Below are 22,671 nucleotides of genomic sequence, written 5' to 3'. Positions count from 1 at the left end.
CTCCTTCCCAGCTTAAAGGTCACAAAACAAGCACTATCAAGAGGCAGAATGAGGACCCAGGTACCTTGATATGCAGGACTCATCAATTCTATGTTGGGTGAGTCTGAGGGAAAAGGGATCAGTTTCTTGTCCTCAGGCTGTGGGCAAAGCAGGAAGACACTCGCTTCCATGCAGCGTGAGGTGTTTAAGGTAGATCCCTGGGCTCCTAGAGGAAGAGAGCCATTAAATGACTTCAACAGAGAAACAGAAATGGTAAACTGTTGTGACCCTGGGTACATGTGTGTGTGTGTGTGTGTGTGTGTGTGTGTGTGTGTGTGTGTGTGTTAAGGTGGCTATGGTCTTGGTTGCTTCCCTGACAGTCTACAATTTGCACAGAGGCGGGACTTCAGCCTCTGGCCCCTGGGTTCTTTGTGACCCTCATTTGCAGGGTTCTGAGGCTCCCTGTGAGGGACTGGCTAGAGCTGGGACAGGGACCTTCAACACAGCAAAGTTTGGAATAGTTTATTTACCACACCAAATAGAGGAGTTGGCCAATTAAATTTCCTCTTTTGTCTGAGTTTTCTCCCCCTTTCTTCCATCAGGAAAAACCATTGGAAATGCAGCCTCAGGTGTGTGTGTGGAGTGGGGAGGAATAATTCCTGTTTATGTAACTGAACCCATGCTGGGTGGCCTGGGAGGGGGTAGGAGCTACTAACAGAGGAAGAGGACCCTGAGGAGAGGCTAGGCTGAGACCCCAGTTAGGACTGTACCCTCCCTCCCTGGTGAGTCAGGACAGGCAGCATCAGTCACATTTGGCTGGGAGGGGACCAGGACCTCAGTCCAGGATCAGGAACCAAAACCTTATTTCCCTAATGCCCACCCCCACACACACACAAGGGGGGTTCTCTCCACTAGCTTTGGCTCCTCAGAGCATCCTTGAGATGGAACGCTTGCCAGGGAGGCCTCTTCTTCCTAGAGCCATGAGTTTTGTTTCCGATGTCTCTAAAGACATCCTAGATACTCGCCATCCCCACCCCACTCTGCCTTCTGCCCTAGTCAGGACAGGCTCTGATCTTCACGTCGTCATCAGGACCATGGGTGTCATCAGACTTTGTCTCTCGGGGAGTGGACGACGACAAACAGGGAAGTCACATTTGCACAATGGCTCCAGTCCATGTATATGGGAGGGAGAGGCAGGGGTATGGAACAGGGAGGCCGGAAGTGTAGCTGTCTTGTGCGGTTGGGCAGGTTGTTGACTGTCTTGAGGACACTCGGTTCAGGAGGAGAGGAGGGTCTGAAATCTATTTTAAGCTCCACTCAACAAGTAAGGCGCCCTAAAGGCAACTGCATCTGCCTGGAGAAGGCACACTCTTCTCTAATTTGCAAAAGGGCTTCCGACCGCGATGCTCTTGGGGCCTGGGCCTAGGCCGCTGCTTCACCCTCAGAAGCTCCTGCTTAATTACTGCTAAGGATCCACACAGTACCTACTCCTTAGCTAGGGTCTCTTACGGGGACTACACCTTCCCAAACCTGTGAGTCTGGGTCTGAGCACAGAAGGTTCCAGAGCCTGGAGTTGCTCTTTTCCTCCCCATGTCTTTCCTCCAGGCCCTGCCTTTACCTGCTGTCACTTTGAGGGCTCTTCAGACCTGCCCGTCTACCGTTTGGCTGTCTCCTTGCTGTTTGTCTCTGTTGCTGCAACCTGGGTTTGTGACTTGTGGGCTGTGTGGCTTTGGACAAGTTACTTCACCTCTCTGTTGGGTTGTTGTGGGGAAAAAAATGCACAAACCAGTTCCCTTAGCACTGCTCTGGGTGCTCGGGATGTCCATAAACAAATCATCATTATGGTAATACTTCTCTGTTGATAATGGACTCTCCCTGCTTTGGCACAATGGCTTGGCTACCTGGGGGCTAGAATCAGGCTCCCTCTGACCTCAGGCTCCTCCTAGGCTTCTGGGGTAGTGGAAATTGGCTGGCTAAGCAGCCAGGGGCAAAGGAAGATTCTAGATTTTCACAGATTCATTTTGTCCTAGTTTCTGCCTTCTCTTCCTCTGCCCATCCCATGATTCGCACTCTGACTGGGGCGTCCTGGCTTTGAACAGTCTATACTGTGGTGGTAACCTCCTCGTCAGCCTCCAGGCCTCCAGTCTGCTCCTACCTCAGTCCTTGCTGCAGTCAGAGCGATCTGTTCTCCAGCACAGGTGGGATCGCGTCACTTGCTTGATTAAAACCCCTCCATGGCTCCCCATCGCCTACTGAATTAAGTCCAGACTCTGCACAGTGACATTCAAGGTCCTTGTAATCCGTCTGCATCCTCCTTTATCTCCCACTGTGCCTCCAACCCGACAGTCCTGCACAAGGCCAGATCTGCCCTTCCTCAGAACGCCCTGTCCAAAGAGCTTCTGAAGCCCCCATGACCCAACCCAAGCAGCATCATTTCCCTGTGTCCACTCATACACCTGTCTGTGCGGCCATCCGTCCATTCACAATCCAGTTGGAAAAAATACGTGTAAACATGTGTCTGCTAAGCATGTATATATGCTAGGCATTGTGTTGAGTGTGGGAGACACCACTGTTAGTCTGAGCCAGCAGGAGGCCAGTGGTCCAGGGTGCCCAACAGACAATTAAGCAATTCCCATCACCATGGTTAGAGCTATGGGTGAGAAGCAGAGACTCAGAAAGAGTGAGGCATAAACAGGACCCTGCAGGATTGAATAATGGTCCTCCGAGGAGCGAAAATGAGGGGAGCACTGGAGAGGAAGGGCAGGCTTCAGGCTCAGGGTTGTGGAGGTCCCCCGAGAGGAGGGAGAACACAGGGTGGGAAGCAGCAAGCCCAGCTGCCTGAAGTGAACGCCTGGAGGGTGGTGCCTGGGAGTGGGGGATCAAAGAAAAGCCACCTATGGGGCTGCAGAAGCGGGTCCCGTGGGGCTGGAGAGCCACAGGAGGCAGGAAAGTAATGGGATGGCGTCTTTGAGCAGTGGGGACCCTGAGGGTTTTCAGCAAGGGAAGCACCTGGTATCATTTGCCTGGAGAAGCCTCAGCCCCAGCTGGGGGGACAGTGGGTAGGTTGGGAAGCCAGGGCCAGGGTTGCCATTGCTGACCCTGCTCTGAGGGTTCCACGCAGGACCTGAGAGGGCTGGATGAATGCAGAGGGTGTAGGGGACGCCATTTCTGGCTCCCGAGGCTGTCGGGCCATGGAGATAAGAAATATGAAGCAAGGGCTACAGAAGTGGTGGGATCAGCTGGGGACAGATGCACGTGAGAAGCTGGTGGGACCTGCAGGTGGGGACACCCAGGGGACAGTGCTAAAACGTCTGGGCTTCCTTGTGAGGCTGGAAGCTTGTCTGTGAGGTCCCGAGAATGAAGGGGTCTGCTCCATGGATAGTCTAAAGCATGAAGAGGTCTTGTGGGGCTCTTAATTCTCAGGACCAGGTGCTGCCTGGGGAGCCCTGTGGGACCACCAGGAGACCACCCCCCCAACCCCCCACCCCCGTCTCAAACCCTAGAAGCAGGGCTTAGATTTTCACATCGGCTGCCTCATTACTGTTCTCAGCATGTCGCGTCAATGTTTCCCAGCCAGGGCCACTTTTGGTTCCCAAAGGACATCGGGTGATGCCTAGAAATGCCTCTGGGTCAAAGGCCATTACTGGCACCCAGTGGGTGAAGGCTGACACTGATGACATTGCCAAACCACCTCCCACCCACAGGATGTCCCCACCCCTGGCCACCCCACCGCCGCCGCCACCGAGAACTCTGCAGTACAAAGAGCAGCGCAGAGGCTGGGGGACCAGCCCTGGGGGAGACTCCGTGGGGGCCAGTGTGGACATTTCCTTCTGTCTCCCGGGTGTGGAGCTCGGCATGTGGCACATAGCCAGCACTGCCTTTGCTGAATTGAGTGTGGGCTTGGGGAGGGGCTTAGAGCCACACAGTGTGGGAGCCAGCATACCTATGGCTCCTCCATAGGCAGCCAGCCTCAGCTCCGAGGCCAAGGGCAGCTGCCCAGTGTGTAGTTCACCAGCCCCCTCTCCTGGTCTTGTTCGTTCCTATCATGTTTTTCATTAGAACATGTAGATTTTGTCATTCTTTTAAATTTCATTGTTATTGTGTGTGTGTGTGTGTGTGTGTGTGTGTGTGTGTGTGTGTGTGTGATGTGCTGTGTACGTGTGGGCACACGTGCCATGGCATGCTTGTAGAGAGCAGAGGACAACTTTGTGGAGTCAATTCTCTTCTTCTGTCTTTATGCTAGTTCTGGGGATGGAACTCAGGCCAGCAGGCTTGAGAGGCAAGTGCCTCTATTTGCTGAGCCATCTTTCTGGCCTTGGCTTGTTTGGTTGGTTCTGTCTGTCTGTTTTGAGACAGTCTCATGTGCCTCTGATCTCAAATTCACTTTGTAGTTGAGGATGACCTTGAACTTCTAATCCTCCTGAGTGCTGGGATCACAATATGAGTTACCATGCCTGGAGTCCTGCTGTTGTGAGCATGAGTCACCATGACTGGTTTATGCAGTACTGGGGATCGAACTCAGGGCTTCATGCATGCTAGGCAAGCACTCTCCCAACTGAGCTGTTCATGTCAGTGTTTCTCAACCAGGGCCACTTTTGGTCTCTGGGCCAAATACCATTCGTAGATGTTAGGTTTTTTTCCAAATACACGAGTTGCAGGTAAACAAAATGAGAAACACAGTAACTTGCTGACTAAGAACACAGACTCTGGAGCCCAGGAGAGCTGAGCTTAGAGCTAAGGCCCACCACCGCTCATCTGTAGGGCCCTCTGTTTCCTCATCCAGGAAATCCCTTCAGTTAACCTGCCTCCTGTGAGAATGGGAGGAGGTATAGACACAGGGCAGAGCATGTGGCAGCTCCTGGGAAGAGTTTATTCATGTGGGTGTAAGTGTATACAAATGCAGCTGTGTGTCTTTTTAGCCATGAAAACATTTTTAATTAGCCATGATCCCACTACCCCTTGGTCACCATTTTGATGCATGTTCTTGTTGACATAGATTGAAAATCAAAATCAAAACGGCATCGTGCTCTGCACGTGTGCCTCTGTAGTCTGCCTTGTTGCTGGGTAGTGTACTGTGAGCGTCTTGCCATTTCAATGAATAGACATCCACATCACCATTTTTTAATAGCTGCCCAGCCTGCCATTGTGTGGCTGTCCATAATTCACTCGGCCAGCCCCCGCGGTTGGACACTTGGGTTGCTCCCAACCTTGCGCTATTACAAACAATTCCGCTATGAGCATCCTTGTACACACATCTTCACGCTCGTGTCCAGTGATTTCCTTGGGGACTGCTTGGACATTTTTGGCAGGAGGTACATGGCACTGACCTGATTCCTTAAGTAGAAGCCTTTAGACCCAGCAAGGCTGGAGGCCTCTGGGGAATGAGGAGGGTGCCGGGTACTGGGGAACCACTGGGACTCTGGAAAGGCAGGTTGTGATGTTAAGACGTGGCCAGCTCAGTGAGTGGTGACCGCAAAGGCCACACTTCTCCTTTGTTGTCACTGAGAATGGGGGACCAGGGTTGGGAGGTAGGCTGTGTGTTTGATGGGCAGCGTGGCAGACACCAGGCAGACGGGGACATGAGGTGGACAGGCTGAGGCAGGCTGATGGATAGGTAGCAGAGGCAGGTGGATCCAGGTCAGCAGGCAGACAAGATGATGGACAGGTGACAAGCTGAGCAGATTCGGGTGTCCAGAGAGAGGACTGTGGCTTCAGGGTGGGGCCTGCAGAGATCATGAACTGATGTACATTAGAGATTCAAGAATGGGGAGATGTAGCCTGGGCCACATAAGCAGCTGTGTGTGGGTTTATGCACCTGGAGTGGAAAGACCTTAGGGAGCGATCAGCAACTCACTGTGTAGATGGGGACTTACCCCAGAAAAAGGGGGCTGCAGTGCCCTCTTTGGTCTGGTGTCAAGTCTGTTTATTCACAGGCCCCTCTTCCGAACGAGCTTGAGGGGAACAAGGTGGAACAAGGGATGTGACTCAGTCGGTAGAGTGCCTGGCATGTATGAATCCCTGGATTTGATCCCTAGCTCTAGATAAAATTCGAGATGGTAGTGTACACCTGTAATTCCAGCACTCCAGAGGTAGAGGCAGGAGGATCAGAAGTTCAAGGTCATCCTTGGCTACATAGTGAGTTCAAAGCCAGCCTGGACTACATGGTGAGACCTTGTCTCAGAGCAAAAAACAAACAAAGAGAGTGGGCAGAGGGGCTGCCACTGCATGGCCAAAGGGGACGGGGGGGGGGGGGAGGAAGAGCCTGTCCACTCCCAGGACACCGTGTCATCAATCACAAGGTCCTGTTGAGGGCACGGGAGCCAGACTGCCAATTACCAGCCGAGGGACCTGAGACATGTCAGTAGCCTTTGGGCTTCTGACCTGACCTCTGAGATTTGTGGGGAGGACTGGAGCATTCGCCCATGGGGAAGGTTCTAGAAGCCTTGAACACTGATACTGTACTACTTGCACCTTACTTACACACTTACACTACTTACACACACACAAACACACACTACACAGTAGATGTGTCATAAGCACATCTCAACAAGTGGCTCACTGGACACTGATTGTGGGGGACAGCCCTGGAGCTGTGTATTAAGTCTTGGCACTGCTGTGGTTGGAGAGGCTTTCAGGAGGGAGAGCTAAGTGAAGTGGCTTGGTGATGTCTGGTTGAGAGCTAGTGGTCAAGCTGGCCAGAGCACAGAGGACATAAAGGAGAGGAGAGAGCGAGTGAGGAGTTGGAGGGAAGGTTCCTCAGCTGTGGTGCTCCAGACTGAGGAATGCGGTGATGGGGAGGTACGGCAGGGGGCCGGCTGGATTTTGGGAGGAACTTAAAGGAAAGAGGACACAGAGAACAGGGCACCAGAATCACCCAGAAGACAGAAAGGAAGGATTGAATGAGGTGAGGAGCAAGGGACCCAGGGAAAAGCTCCAGGTGGTCGCCGGGACCCGGAACAGCTTGGCTACAGGAGATGCTGTAAAGAAAGGAGAGAAAACGAACAACATGGCAAACCTGGGTGTCGTGTGTGTGTGTGTGTGTGTGTGTGTGTGTGTGTGTGTGTGTGTGTGTAAGAGAACTAGGGCTCATTAATCAAATCAGAAGAGTCTATGCTTGAGAGACTCTCAGGAAAACTGAGATTTTGCTGACATTTTTCAGCCACCCAGCACCCCACCTAGTGCCATCCATCCTTTGGTCATTTTCCAACCCATCACCCACCCACCCACCCACCTCCATTCAAACGCTGAGCTGCCCATTGCCCGCCTGCTGCCTCTGCCCAGCTAACCCACTGCTGCCCACCCACTGCTGTGCACCCACCCACTGCTGTCCACCCACCCACTCACTGTGCACCCACACTCACCATCCACCCACCCACTGCTGTGCACCCACGCTCACCATCCACCCGCCCACTCACTGTGCACCCACCCACTGCTGTCCACCCACCCACTCACTGTGCACCCACACTCACCATCCACCCACCCACTGCTGTGCACCCACGCTCACCATCCACCCACCCACTCACTGTGCACCCACCCACTGCTGTCCACCCGCCCACTCACTGTGCACCCACCCACTGCTGTCCACCCGCCCACTCACTGTGCACCCACACTCACCATCCACCCACCCACTCACTGGGCACCCACGCTCACCTCACCGTCCACCCACCCACATCCCTCTGCCTTGCTTTACATCTTCTCACGGTCTGCTGCCTCCCATCAGTGAATACATCAACCTACCCATCCATTCACGATGCATTTCTTATAAGCCTACTATGTGCCCGGCTTGGGTGAAATCTTGACACATGCGCTTGGAGATGCCTGTTGATAAAGACAGAGATTAGAAAAGACAGTGAAAGACAGTGGACCCCTTAACCTGGAGGATTTCATGTCCTCATAGCTGTGAAGGGCTCTGTGGACTGTGGCCCAGAGGTGAGCTGTGTTCCCAAAGTGTTAGCTGCTAATGCTACACAAATTTGCTGTTTGTTTTCCTTGGAGTCTGTGAGTGTGCGTAGACACACGCACACTCGTACACACACATCTGCCTAAGCTGGCAGTGTCTCCTCGATGCCGTAGCTGGTATCTATCTCATCCCACATCTGATAGCTCCTCCCGTTGGGGCTCTATTAGCCCCAATTATAGGCACAAAGTAGGTGCTTCATAATGGCGTCTGGATGAAGAGGCTTGCTGGGCTCAGCTGGTTGAGAAATGAGGAACGGTTCCCAGGACAGGGCCGAGGAAACTGGCTGCATTTGAAGCTGGAGGGAATCAGGCTAGCTAGAAGGAGGACTGCCACATTGATCACCACACTGTCTGCCTGTGTTTGGCTGTAAGGGGGTCCTCAAAACTGTAGGAGTGGTTGAGCAAAGAGGAGAACAGACTGGGATGTTTGGGGGGGGGCGGGGCAGTGGAGCACTCTGGAGGTGACCTCGGAGAAAGGTGTGTGGGGGTGATGGAGTTGCAGGATGGGGGTGCCTGTAGAGCAAGAAGATAAGTCTGTGGTGAAGTGAGGGTGGGTGGAAGTGGGGTACCTGGTATCAGGACAGGAGCAGCAGGGTGCAATGACTCTCAGAAGAACCCCAGAACAAGGGCTTCCCTCAGCCCCAAGCCTCCACAGCCAACATTTGTCCCCAAGGCATCCCTCATCTGTGAGAGGCCTCACCTCCATCCTGCAGAGCCTGTGTCCTTTCCTGTCCCCTCATAAGCCCTGTTCTCACAAACCTCAGCCTCCAACTGAGTCTCTGGCAGAGCTCCCACTGGCTCCTGGAGAAAGCTGTCTTTCGGACATAGGCTTTCCTCCTCACTGTCCAGAGCAGAATCTAGGCTGTACTTCACAAGTGTGCCAGCCCCTACCGAGCCTCAGATTCTGTCACTGAGCCCCTGTTACCATGGGCCCTGGATCATGGTGTTAGCCCTCTTGCCCTAATAAGCACCTGGCTACTTTGCTTAGCTGCTTCTGATGTTCCCTTCCTGCTGTGAGCCCAAGTTCCCAACAGGGAATTCCTGCACACACACACACACACACACACACACACACACACACACACACACACACCTTGTAAATTCTCATAGTCCATTCTCTCCACAGACTCATCCCTGAACTCAGCCCTGGCCCCTTCTGGAACCTGGTAGCACTCTCCCTCCATAAATGGTAGTACTTGATGTCCTCGATGTGTGACAGCCAGCCGGTGGAGGTGCCAGCTCCACCACCACTCCAGGGTCTCTGCATCCACTCTGCAGGCCTTGGGAAAAAAGCCCTGGACCTGGGCCCGTGAGTCCCTTGCGCCACCTGCCCACTGCCTCATGGCTTTGGGAACAGGAACTTGCAGGCTAGAAAGCAGGCTGGGTTGATGGCAGGTACCAGCCGGGCTGGCAGCTCCACTGGGCTTGGCTCACAGGCTGGAGAATCCTGGACTTGCTGTTTCGGGGTTAGGAAAACAGTCACAAATTAGAGAAAATGTTTGGGGAAATTGCTTTACTGCGCGGGAGGGAGGCCATTGAGGGAGGGAGCTTGAGAGGAAGGGAGGACAGGGAGTGGAGAGGGAGGGGGAGCACGGGAGAGAGGGAGCACAGGAGAGAGAACGGGAGGAAGGGCAGAAGGATAGGAGTGATGACTATCTGTCAGCTCTAGACCCTTCACTTGACACTCAAGGCCCCATTTTGTCTCCTGACATAGTTCTTCACCTGCTGAGCCAGACACACTTGCCCCAGCTAGCGTAGCACCAAGGTTGCCTTCTGTCTACTGAACCCCTCCAGCTACTCCAAGGGAGTGTCCTTTCTATTCTTTGTGTCCTGGTGGTACCCGGATCATCTCTCTTGACAGGCAACATGTGGACTGGCTGACACTGGGCAAATCTCTTCGACTCCCCGCGCCTCAGTTTCCTCGTCTTTACGACGGCGTTGCTGGCGTTCCCACAGGTGAACGAGGTGATGAGTACATGGCGTTCATCTCTCACACAGGCACTGGGCGCCACCTTAATGAGGATGCCACTGCAAGCCTTCCAGCCTTCCAGAAGAGCAGAGCTTCTGGCAGCAGTTATCTCTGGAACATCACAGCTCCCCCGCGGAGGCCTGCTGTGTTCATGTCTGTCCAGGTCTCCCCTGCTGAGCCACTGTAGAGAGAGGTGTGTGAGTTTCAAGGCAAGAGCTAGTGGGAGGTGTCCTGAGAGAGGAAAGTGAAGCCGTAGCTTCTGTCTCATAAGTCATCCCGCCATCAGACCCGCCCCACACCAGGCCTGTTTTCTGTCTGGAGGAATTAGAACGGCCAAGAGCAGGAATTCTGGAGTAACCTGGTCCTCCTGAGTGCCAGGATCTGCACAAGTCATATGGCTGCCTCAGTTTCTCCATCTGTAAGAGGACTTGATAACCAGTCTCTGATCACCAAGTGTGTGTGGGGGGGGTGTTGATATTTGTACAGTGCTTAGCATGGTACCCGGTGCCTGTCTATGGGTTCGCTGATAAAATGGCGAGGGGTCGGATCCACTGAGTAGAGGGTTAAAACACAGAGCTCCGGTGAGGCAGCAGGTTTCAGACATCACATGGGCACTTCTGATGGGGAAGCAAGGGTAGTCTCTAAGGCAAGGGCTCTTTTTTGGAGCCTACATGCGTCCGTCTGGGAAAGGCTGGGCTGGAGACGGTGCCTGGACAGCTGGCCCTGAGAGAGAGCAGGAAGAAGCTCCGGGTGGAGGCTCTGGCAGTGGGAAACAAGGTGGCGGCCTGTGTGTCCTGAGAGAAGGGGGCCTCAGGGAACTCCCCTGGTAGTGAGCAGGGTTAGGAGAGGGGTCCTGGCAGCTCCTGTCAATCAAAGGGTGCCGAGAGCCCTGTTCTCCCTGCTGTACAGTGGGCCAATGTCTTTGCCCAGGGGGACTCCAGTGTGCCAGTGTGTGTATGTGTGTTTTGCAATCATGTGAGTGTGCAGATGTGTGCACCCTTGTGTGCAGATGTGGAGGCCAAATCAGACACTGGATGTGTTCTATTGATCTCCACTTTACTTCCTTGAGACAAGGGTCTGCCACTGAACCAGAAACTCTGACTGGGCTAGCTGTCTGGTCAGCAGAGCCTTTGGGAGACACTGTCTCTACCCTTCCTCCCCCAGTGCTGGGTCCCAGGACCTAGAAGCCATGCCTGGCTTTTTACGGGGAGCTTCGGATTCAAACTCAGGTCGTTGTGCTTGCGTGGTAAGTATTCTTACCTACTGAGCACCTCCCAAATCTCCCCAGAGGTGATCTTATTCTCCCTTCTCACCGCCTCAGTTTCCCCTTCTGCAGAGTCCTTCCATTTGCCCTTTCCTTCCTGTTTTTCAGGCTTTTCCCCCAAGTGGAGGGTGGGAGGGGCCAGAGAGGAGAGTTTGAACAAACGAGGACTGCAGACAGAACTTTGGATTGGTTGGCCAGCGCCATTCTTTTTCCCGGTTGCCATAGCAGCCATTTCCCGGGGTTGTCAGTGATGAAACTCATAACATTGTTTTCAAATAATCCGTGTAATTGAAATAACAATTGAGCTGTTAACTCGTCTCTCACACTCAGGCTAGGACAGCTCCTCCCTCCACACCCTCCTCCCCACCCGGAAGTCCCGTCCCTTCCAAGCTCCTCTATGAGGCTCCGGTCTTGGGGCTGGAGGAAACTTGGCTTCCCCGCTACAGCAGCGTAGAATCGTCAGGGCTCAGGACCCCCGCCCCCGCCAGCCCCAAACTGAACTAGAACTTGAAGATGGAGTGCCCTTCTTTTTTTGCAACTCGAGGTCCAAGGGAGGAAAGGGACATAGCCAGGGCCACTCAGGAAAGAGGCGCATGGAGGAGCAGCCTTGAGTTCTGGTGCGCGTTGAAAGTGTTGTATTGGGAAGGGCAGACATCAGGTCCAGAGCCGCCCCTGATTTTGCGTGTGTCTTCCCACCTTTCTTCCCACTTTGCAGGTAAATAGACTGAGGCCTGCAGAGCTGTTCATACAAGTGTTTTTCTAACTTCAGAAAATAATGAATAGATCTGAAAGAGTGTTAAGTCATCTCTCTCCTCCCTATATCACCAAAGCAGGAGCTGAGACCTGGGGTCCCTAGTCCGGACTTCCTGGAGGAAGATGCCTGGCTGAGTGAGAGGCAGGGGACCCTCAAGGAGCTGGGGTGGGGGAGGAAATGGACGTTCAAAGTGCACATGTGGTGAACACGGGTGCGCAGAAGGTTGTGGGGTGGACTGAAGAATGAGTGTCTGGGAGCATGCAGGAAGGCAGGGCCGACAGACAGCTCCCTGTGGATGCTTCACAGAGGATAAAAGCATTAAAAAAAAAAAAAGTCTGGTCTCTGTCCAAGGTGCTCTCTGAGTCTGCAGACTGTGTGGGTGGCTGGGGTGGCGGGCACTGGCTAGGACTGGGGGTGGGGCGGTCCTCAGAATGTAAAACTAGGGGACAGCAAGAAGCTGGCTTCCCTCCCTGGAGTCTTGAGAGTGGCACCGCCAGCCAAGGGCCTTGCTACTCTTCTATCCTCAACCATTCACTCTTACTCAATAGTTACTGACTTCCTACCTGCTCTGAGCCAGGCACCAGGTGGTCCCCAGGATGTAAGGATCAGGTAGACTTACAGACTTCCATCCTCAAGGACAAACAGGACACATGTGTGCATGAATACACCACACACACAGATAGATAGATAGATAGGTAGATAGATAGATAGATAGATAGATAGATAGATAGATAGATAGATAGATAGAATTAGTAAGAAATGACCCAGTTCACATGTGTCCATGAACACACACACACACACACACACACACACACACACAAATAAATGGAATTAATAAGAAATGACCTGGTTCAACTAGTCCTGGGGCTGAAGTGGAGAAACGGAAATCTTTGCCTGTTTGTGACAATCAGATGCAGCTGTGAGAGCGGGCACCGGTAGCTGTACAGACGTGCACCCCAGCTGTCACGCAGAGAAGCACAAGTGGCCTTGATGTTGGGCAGACCTGGAGGTGTGGAGAGACACTTGACCTCTCTGGGATGTAGCTGTTTCATCAAGGATGGTAATCATCGCACCTATGCAGCAGACGGTTTGAGAGGTTGGCTGAGATCACGCGTGCACATGGAGGAGAAGGCAGGGGACCCTGACTGTGAGTGCCTGACCTGAAACCCTAGCCAGCTCAGAGCTATCCTGCCACTCAGGCTTAAGGGAACCTTGGTGACTTTCCCAGGCTCTTTGAATCTCTGTGGCTCCTCAGTGATGATAATAGTGTCCTCCTCTTGGGCCCGATGACAGGCATCTGATCCCAGCATTTGGGAGGTAGAGGCAGGAGGATCAGACGTTCAAGGTCATCCTCCAAGACATAGTGAGTTCATGACCAGCCCGGGCTCCATGAGACCCTGTCTCAACACAAAGAAAGGAAGGAACGAGGAGTTTTGTGAGGCTGGACGGGGCTGGAGCTGTGTGGATGCAGGCAGCTGTGGTTGTGAGAATATGAGCCTCTTGAACTACACCTGCCAGGGGGCAGAGGCTACCTCTGACATCTCCCTGCCACCCTGCAGGTCCTCACCCCACAGCCTCTTGGGCCCTGCCCAGACTAGGGGTCCCCCTCTTTCTCTCAGCATCCCTCCCCTGCTTGGCTTCAGTCTCAGCTCCCAGGACTGGCTCTCTCCTCAGAGCCCCATGTTCAGCCAGGGGCAGGGACAATGGAGGGGAGATGAATCCACAGGGATCCAAGGACAGATGGCCTCCAAGACCCTCATGCCATAGCCCTGGGCCCGTTAGATGAGCCCTTGACTAACCTTTGGAGAATACGGGAATTCTCGGCTTTTCCTTGACACTGGAGTAGGCCACTGTGGGTTGATTAGGGCCACCCACTCTGACAACAGTGTCCTCCTTCCCTACAAGCAAGAAGTGTCCAGACAAGTATCACCAAGGTGGCCAACTCACCCTGGCAGACGTCCTCTGTGCCAGCACGTGGCTGTAAAACGTGAGCCCTGTCCCATTGTCCTGCAGAGAGGCTTTGTAATCCCAGTCCATGTCCTCTAGTGGAGCCCTTTGTGCCCCTTCCCACCAGAGTTCCTGTTCCTGACAAAGTCTCCCAACCAGCTGATGCTAAGCATGCCTTTGCTGCCCCTGAACACTCAGCCTGGCCAGAAACTGTGAACTCTGACCTCAGATTCCTGCCGCCTGCTCCCCACTCTGAGTTCAACCCCAGATCCCAGATTTCTCCCTAACAGTAACTTTTTTTTTTTTTAGTAACTTAAACAGAGATCCCAATCCAGAGGACTGGGATGTCGCTCAATGGTCAAGGGTCTGCCTAACACACAAAGGGCCCTGGGTTCAATCTATAGCCAAAAAAAGAAAGAAAGAAAGGAAGGAAGGAAGGAAGGAAGGAAGGAAGGAAGGAAGGAAGGAAGAAAAGAAAAAGAAACAGAGAGAGAGAGAGAGAGAGAGAGAGAGAGAGAGAGAGAGCAAAAACCAATCAATCAAACAAAAGCCCAAACCAAATAACAACAACAGCAAAAACCACCTCCCCAATCCAAACTTTAATTCCAAAATGGACTCCTGGATCCTTCCAGCTCAGCTTCCAGACCCAACCTTGACCCTCTGACTTTGGGGGTTTGGGGCTCTGAAAAGAGACAGGAAAGGCTTCAGGGGTTGGGTTTGAACTCACTGTTCTTCACTTATGTATTTATCTGAACACATGACGCACTCTGGAACACTAGAGGAGTGTGGCCCCACTGTCTTCTGGGGAGACAGACAAGCAGTCAGGCTGTGACAACCAAAGACTCCCTAGTCACTTATGAGCTGAATACCAGTGTTAGGGACACTGCCCTCCATGTGGGGTCAGCATGCAGCATCGAGGACCACAGGGCCTTCCTGAGTCAGTAGGCAGAGCAGTTACTTCTGGCTTGCTGTTCTCCTGGATGGGTAGAAGAGGACATGCATTGTAAGGGGACAGCTTGGGAGGGGTGGAGCTGTTTTACTGCAGGGATCTGGGGTCAACCATTTAAGCAGACTCCTAAAGGCTAGGAGAGTGGGAGCCAGGAAGACATAAGGGAGGTTGGTATTGCAGGCCAGGAAACCAGCAAGTGCAAAGGCCCTGAGGCAGTATCATAGCTGGTAGGTTTGGAGGCCAGCCAGAGCCTGCTATGACAGGAATAGAGAAGGATGTAGGAAGAGATTGTTGGCTCTCGGGAGCCATTTGACTCTGAGTAGGACACGAAGCCAGAGGACCTTCTGGGGAAGGAATATTGTGTTTTAACACCTCAGCTGAGAGCGCACTGTGGGGACAAGGGCAGGGAGGCCAGCCAGGAAGCCGTTGCTCTAGCCCAGGTGAGAGATGACAATTCTCGCCGCCTGGCTGCTCACAACCGCGGTGGTGAGATTGGTCAGATTCCGGCTCTATTTTAAGAGGAGCGGGATTCACTGACGGGTAGGATGGAGCAAAATCAGGATGGCTCCCAGGGCTTCGGCAGATGCAGCGGGATAAGGGAGTCACTGGTTACCGAAGAGAGAACGGAAGAAAGGCAGTGTTAACATGTGAGTCATTTGTGTGTTGGGCATGGCGACAACTGTCGTTTTGAACATGCTTTACGCCTCTGCATTGGACGGACAGGTGGCTCTACCGTTGGGGGCTTTAGGGAGAGATCGGATACACGCGTGTGGGTGCATGTGCAGGGGGCAGGTGTAGACTGAAGAGAGAGTGGTACTGGAGCCCCTGGGTTTGGAGGCAGCCGAGGAGAGAGCAGAGGAAGCAGGAAAAGGGGGTGGAGGTGGAGACCAGAAAGTTTCCAAGGTAAGGACACAGGGAGGGAGAGGCTACTCTGGGTGGGTTTCGTGTACTGGAGGGAAATGTGGAGCCTGGAGTAAGTAATAAAAAAAAAATCTTCATCAAACCAGATCTGGGTGGTATTCTAGAGAAGGGAAGCAGCAATTGTAGGGGTTCAGAGGCCTCCAGCCGCCACAGTGGCTGAGGGCATGGTCCCCAGTCCTTCAGAGGACAGCTTTCCTTCTGTCTCCCAAATCAATGAAGAGGTCATCTTCACGAGCAGCCCTCTCTCCCTCCTCTCTGCCTAGATCCTTTTGATCGTGTCTCGAGGGTTCTGCCTCCTGTGTGTCCACAGACACAGCACGGAGGACAATTGCTGCCCCCAGGCCACTGTGGGTATCCACCTGGACCGTAGCCTTAAGTCTTCCCTGCCTCTTTCTGAGTCACACTGTGAGCCCCGGGTAGGTGGGGAAGGATAGCCTTCAACGGCTGCCCATGCTGTCCTTAGGATGGAATTTAAAATTTAACAAGACTCATGGGCTCCTGTGTGCTCCCCTCCCCGTCTTCCCTGATTCCGTCCTCTCCCGCCCCAGCTTGGCCTTCCTGCCCATCACTAAGCTTGCCTGCTCCTCTTAGCTCATAGCCAGATGCAGTCCACCTGCCCTGGCCTTTAACCGGTGCTGTTTTCTTCACACGATGCCCTCTACCTCCCCAAACATCCTACCCCTAGTCTGAGAAAATGTCACCTCCTGGGGGAACTCTTCCTAGGCCCCCCCGGACTGGCCCGCTGTTTGACGCCACCTCCTGCTCATTTCTTTCCTAGTCTCCGTGCATGTGAGTCCCGAGTTAATGATGGCAAGAGCTGACAGTTACTAAATGCTCCATAGTGATCCAGAGCACGCTAAGTGTTTTACATACAGTGTCGGCTCCGTGATTCCCGCGAGGGCTTCCCTCCTACAGCAGAGAACACTTAGGCGCAGAAAGGCTACTGGTGCAAGGTCAGACAGGTAGGAAAGAGCTAACCTGGGCTATGGCTCCAGGGGCTGACAGACACTTGTGTTTCCTGCTTGATCTTAGACTCCATGAGCACAGGGGCATGTCTTGCAGCTTCCTGCTTCCTCCCAGGCCCCTCAGAGGACTCAGTGAATGTTTGTTGAATAAAGCCTCGACTGAGTGAACCAGTATCTAAACAGGGTTTTAAATAACACCGGGCTCCTGGTGTAGGAATGCCAGCGAGAGGCCCGAGCCACAGACAGGATGAGAGCCAAGGGCTTCCAGAGCAGAGGGATGAGTGGAGACTTGGCTCCAGGCCTTGGGAGCCATGGGGCTTTCTTGAGCAGAGGAGGGTAGAGCTTCTTTGAGTGTTTGAGTAAGAGCCCGCCGCTGGCTGTGGAGGAGGGGCCAGAGGTGGGGTCCTTCCCAGCCAGGCAGCCAGGCAGGCCTAGCCCCCCGCCCCCTCCCGCTTGGCCCCATTAGCATTCTGCTTGCGGCTGGGCTCCACAATTAACACAAAGGTACAGTCATTCATTCTGACTGGCGGACTCCGGGGATCAGCCGATGGGGGCTGGCTGCGCGGGGCTTCTGCTGGGAAGGCATGTCACAGCACAGCGGCCACCGAAATGAAAAGCTATTAATAACGATCCCGGAACTTCACTCCCATCAGCTGTTTGTTTAAAGGTGTTCGGTACTCGGGAGCCGCCTGATTTATGTGGGCAATAACGCGCCCCGGTCGGCCCCGCGCTTTTTAAAGCAGTGCTAATGGGGTGCGACGGGGATCCCCGAGGGACGCTGGGGAGTAAGGCCGGAGGGCCAGGCCCAGTCCGCCTCTGACCTCGACTCCCCGCCCCGGGGGGTCTGGAGGCGAAAACAGGAGAAAACAGGAGAGTTCAAACCAACTGGAGCACGGCTCGTTCCTTTCTGCCTCAGTTTCCCCATTTTTGCTTTGAGTAAGAAAATGCTTGCATTGCACCGTTGGTGGGAGAAGCCTGTGAGAAGCATACAGCCAATACTTGATGAAGTGTTGGCTTCTCTCTCTGCTCTATGTGTATATGCATGTGTATGAGGTGTACACGCATGTGTGTAGACTTGTAAAGGCCACAGGTCAACCTTGTGGGGTGTGGTTCCTCCGGTGCTGTTCAGCTTGCTTTCTTGAGACATGGTCTCTCCCTGAACTGGAGCTGTCTGGGTAGGCTAGGCTCGCTAGTGAGTCCCAGAGACCCTCGTGACTCCACTTCCCCAACGTATGTATGTGTAACCCGTACCACCATGCCTGGCTTTTGTCTCGGCTGCTGGGTTTTGAACCCAGATCTTCATGTTTGTTTGGCAAGCAGTTTATCTACTAAGCCACCCACCCCCACACCCATCTCTTTTTTCTCTGTAAAAAAGAAAAAAAACAACTGTCCCCCCACCTGCCGAGCCCTCTCCTGGAAGGAGAGTCGTTCAGACCACACTCTGGTTTACCAAGCAGAGACAGCTGTATCTGATGTTGAAATGACTGAAGGCCTGGAAGTGATTCTGGGTGAGAGATGGGGTCATACCCATTTAATAGTTCTGGAAACTGAGGCTCAGGAAGAAGAGATGTGTCTCAGGCCTCCCAGCCTAAAGCCTGCTGTGGGGATGGAAGATGTGCTGTCCAGCTAAGGATGCTTCAGGCACTTAGCAGGAGCCAGACACATGTTTGTTGACTGGAAAAAAAAAAAAAGGCACCGGACCTGGATCTTTGTCTTGGAGGTCCATGGCCCCACCTGTCCTTTAATCCCAGAAGATCCAGATCCTAAACCCAGCTTCGAGTGTTTATGGGGACACCAGTCTGCTCTAGAACAGGTCTTCTCAGCCTTGGTCCTACTGATGATTGGGTTGGACAGTTTGGTGCTGGGCCTTTCCCTGTGCTTCAGGGCATCTGGCAGCATCTCTGGCCTCTTCTCACAGATGGATGTCAGCAGCAGAGTCCCAGGTATCACCAGAGGCGGTATCACCAGAGGCGCTGTCTCTACATGCGGCAGATGTTCTGAGGGTGGTAAAATCCTCCATGATTGAGGACCACAGAGGTCAGAACAATGTCCGCCCAGCAGAGGTTTGCATTGTAGTTGGAGCTATGGCCAGTGATTTGTGTGTGTCACTTAGTCAGTGACCAGAGAAGAAATGTCATGTCTCACCTTCAGCCTCTCGGGAGTACTTCCTCTTTGTCAGAACTAAACACCAGGTACCTCTGTAAATGTCACTGACCTGGTCCATAGACAGGGTAGTCAGAGGGCACACAAAGATGAGCTTCCCAGAATGCACTGCTGCTACAGTGAAGACCGAGGTTCCCACCTAGATTCTGCGGTGAAGGAGAAACCTGAAGACTCTTGTGTGGTCAGGACTGGTAGAGTGTTCTGGTGGAGGAAGGTGCAATCCAGGCAAAGATAGGAAGACAGGAACGGGGCAGGGTAAGGAGGTGGGGAAGTGGCCTGTGCGGTCCTGAGGTGGATACCCGCACCATGGGCCCTCCTTCCCATCAGACATGCTCTGTTTCTGCAGAGGACACACAGTGCCATCTGGTCTCTGTTTGTCCCCAGTTAGTCTCCTCTCACAGGACTCACTACACAGAGGTAGCAGAGAGATCGAAGCTACAGGTTCCAGTTTCAGATTGCAGCTTACAGTCCCATGACCTTGGCAAGTCACACAACCAAAGTGTGACATCCAAGGTACTTAACAGCCACCCCAGTAGAGGCATCCACCAGGGGAAACAGGTGACACATGGAGTAGTCAATGAGGCTGGCTGGAGGTGGGCTTTGTGTCTTTGCTTGCATTTTCACAGAGACTGTGTAGCCAGTAGGTCTAATGGATGGAAAGCCCCAGTAGAGCAATGTGTATACAGTAGGTATTCAATAAAGCTTCCCAGAAGACTCAGTAGGTGCCAAGCCAGAATTCTCTACACTAGGCTCCAAGCTTGGCAAGGACTTATCTGTGTAGATGGTAAGGGCTCAGTGTCCTGTAGAACTCGGGCATAGGAAGCTGAGAGGTGGTCTGGGTGTGAAACACGTCACCCACAACCAGAGTGTGCTGTGGGATGGTCTGTATGTCAAGTGTGTTGCTGATTGGTCAGTAAATAAATCACTGATTGGCCATTGGCTAGGCAGGAAGTATAGGCGGGACAAGGAAAAGAATTCTGGGAAGTGGAAGGCTGAGGGAGAGACACTGCCAGCCGCCATCAGGACAAGGAAGATGTAAGGTACCAGTAAGCCATGAGCCATGTGGCAAAGTAAAGATTAATAGAAATGGGCTAAATATAAGAGTAAGAGCTAGACAATAACAGGCCTGAGCTAATGGCCAAGCAGTTTAAATAATGTAAGAGTCTGTGTGTTTATTTTATAAGTGGGCTCTGGGACTGGCGGGACTTGATGGCGGGAGCTGGAGAAAAGTTCTCCAGCTACAAGAGTGCATGGATCACCCACTCCACAGAGGCCCAGCTGAGGCTACAGGTCCTATATCCCCATCCTCAGAATCTTCACCCTCCCCTCACCAGGGTCCTGGAGCACTGACTGTCATACACCAAGGGGGACCGGATCCATCACTCCATCCTGGCCTAGCTAACCCCCTCTCAGCGTGCTTAGGCAGCTTGTCATTACAAAATCCATTTTCTTATCTCTCCTCCCGTATCTATTTTTTCTAATTCTTACTTAACGAGCTCCCCTGAAAATAAGAAAATCATTGGAACAATTTTCTTAAGTGTGAAAGATTAGTCTGAAATCGGCATTAAAGGGACTAATTGCCTTCATTCTCCTACCTTTCCGACAGCCGTTTGTGAGCGGCGAGAGCTCATTCCTGGGAGTCCGTCAACACTGGCGTGTTCGCCTTTGCTTGGGGAGGTGCTTGTGCATGTCTGTGTGTGCGCTTGTGACAGACAGAGGCAGGACACAGGGCAGATCATCCCACAACTCTGACTCTGTGTGAAGTGACTCCCTAGGACTCTGGGTGTAGGGAGGGAAGCAGGTCAGAATCCGGTATGGGTGTTTACCAGGGCAGGGGCAGAGGCAGGCTCAAGCCAGTCCGCCTAGTCTGTCACGCTTCTAGAGGTCTGAGCTCCCAGTTGCTTACATGTTCCCCTCCACCCCCCCGGCCCTCGGTCTTTTTATCTGTCAAATGGGGGGAATATCTTGTAGCTGTGATATTAACTGCAGTGTGTGGCTGCTGTAGAAGGCAGACCCAGTGACTCCAACCCCTGGATCCTAGTTCCCAAGGGAATGCTATCATTAGCCCAGTATATGTAGATGATAAAGTGGAGGATCAGAGAGGTTAGGTAAGAAGGCCAGATCACACGGGAGTTTGGTGTCCCCAGATCACCTGGAGAGACACCCGGCTTCCCTCTGAGCCTCACTTTTTAATCGGTGCTTCTTATGGTGGCCTGGTGTGATGAGATGCTGCATTGCACTCTGAACAGAACGTGACTTGGAGAAGCAAAGGAGAGCGATGGAGAAGCTCACTTGAGGGCGGAGGGCCCTGGAAAGGGCCAAGGTAGGCTGGAGCACATGGCCAAGCCGGAACAACCCTCACAACAAGACTCCACATCTCTCACCCCAGCTCTCTTGCACCTGGCCAGGTGCCCCCCACTCCTGCCTGCCACACGGAAGGGCCTCCCTCCCGAGTGAGACCTGAGTTGCAGGGCCTGTGACAGCAGAGTGGATGGACAAACGGGGATGCCCAGCAGTGGGCGGGGATTCCAGGCTCAGCCCCACACCTGGTGTGGGGGAGGGGTGGGCTCCCCAGCTCCCGCCCACTCCCGACTCCCTTCCCCGGGGTGGGGAAACTCACTGAGGGAGGTGGATAAGCTCTGAGAAGACCACGGGAACATCTTCCATTTTCCATTTAACCACCCGATATTGAATTATAAATAATTCATACACCTGCCAAACATTTGATTAAAAGAACCCAATTCGCACTGCATTTGTCAAGGGGTAAGAATTGCATGTGGTGTTTTTATTTTAATCTGTCCTTTAACTCTTTTACGAATATTTATTTATACTTGGCTGTCAGGTTTTATTCTATTTGCCCCGATTTTATTCGGGCGGTAGCTGGCATTTCTTCCTTCCCTTTTTATTTTGTCGCCAGTGCTTGGTAGTCGTGCATTGGAGAGCCCAGAGGTAATAAATAAGAAAGTGAGACTCCTTCCCCGCTCTGCTGCACTCCCGCCCCACCCCCACCCCACCCAGTGTTTGTAGACCCCTCTGTGCCACTCGCCACCCAGTGGATCATCTGCTCCTGGGCAAAGCCTTGGTTTTTGCCAAGGCCCATTTCTGTGTCCTTCCCTCACCTCTCCATGGCCTTCTCCTTCCTCTTTGCCAAGGGCAGAGTAGGCTCTCAGTAACGTAATTTTGCATGAATAAATGAAGCAGCATCACTAAATCATCTGTGTACAGTATCTCTGAGGATAAAAGGAATATGTTGGTATTCACGGAATTCAATGACCAGAGCAGCCAGTGGACCCTGGTGCTGGAGAAGGTCTAAAGCCAGCACTGTGGGCTTCGGCGTCTTGCAAAGGTCTGCAGAAGGCATCTGCGGCGCGGCACCCACATCAGAGATGGGCAGAGGAGTTAATACCTGTGCCCAGCACACGGCAGCAGTGAGAAAACGCTATTTGATCATAAGTGGTCCCCTCCCCTCTCATCCTGACAATAGTCCACCCGCCCTCCCTGCTTCTCCCTTGAGAGAGGGCAGTTCCAGGCATGCGTGGTTTTATCCTGAATGCCAAGTGTAGGTCGGCAGATGTGTCAAGTAAGAGAAGGGGACGTTGACCGTCCCTCTTTGGCTACCTGCCTTTGCAATAACACGCACTGTTTGTCGGAGGGCTTACATGGGTCGGTTTGTGAGTTGACATAAAAACTTGTTTCTGCCAAGTGACTTGGGTGAGCTGGGAATTTACTGGAGACCAGTGTCGATGCTGTCTGAATACAAAGGTGCAGGATGTCGACACCGAGAAAGGCTGTCACAGTGAC

Source organism: Peromyscus eremicus, chromosome 4 (genome assembly GCF_949786415.1).
Source record: "Peromyscus eremicus chromosome 4, PerEre_H2_v1, whole genome shotgun sequence".
NCBI lineage: Eukaryota > Metazoa > Chordata > Mammalia > Rodentia > Cricetidae > Peromyscus > Peromyscus eremicus.
Note: the sequence above shows the minus strand (reverse complement) of the source record.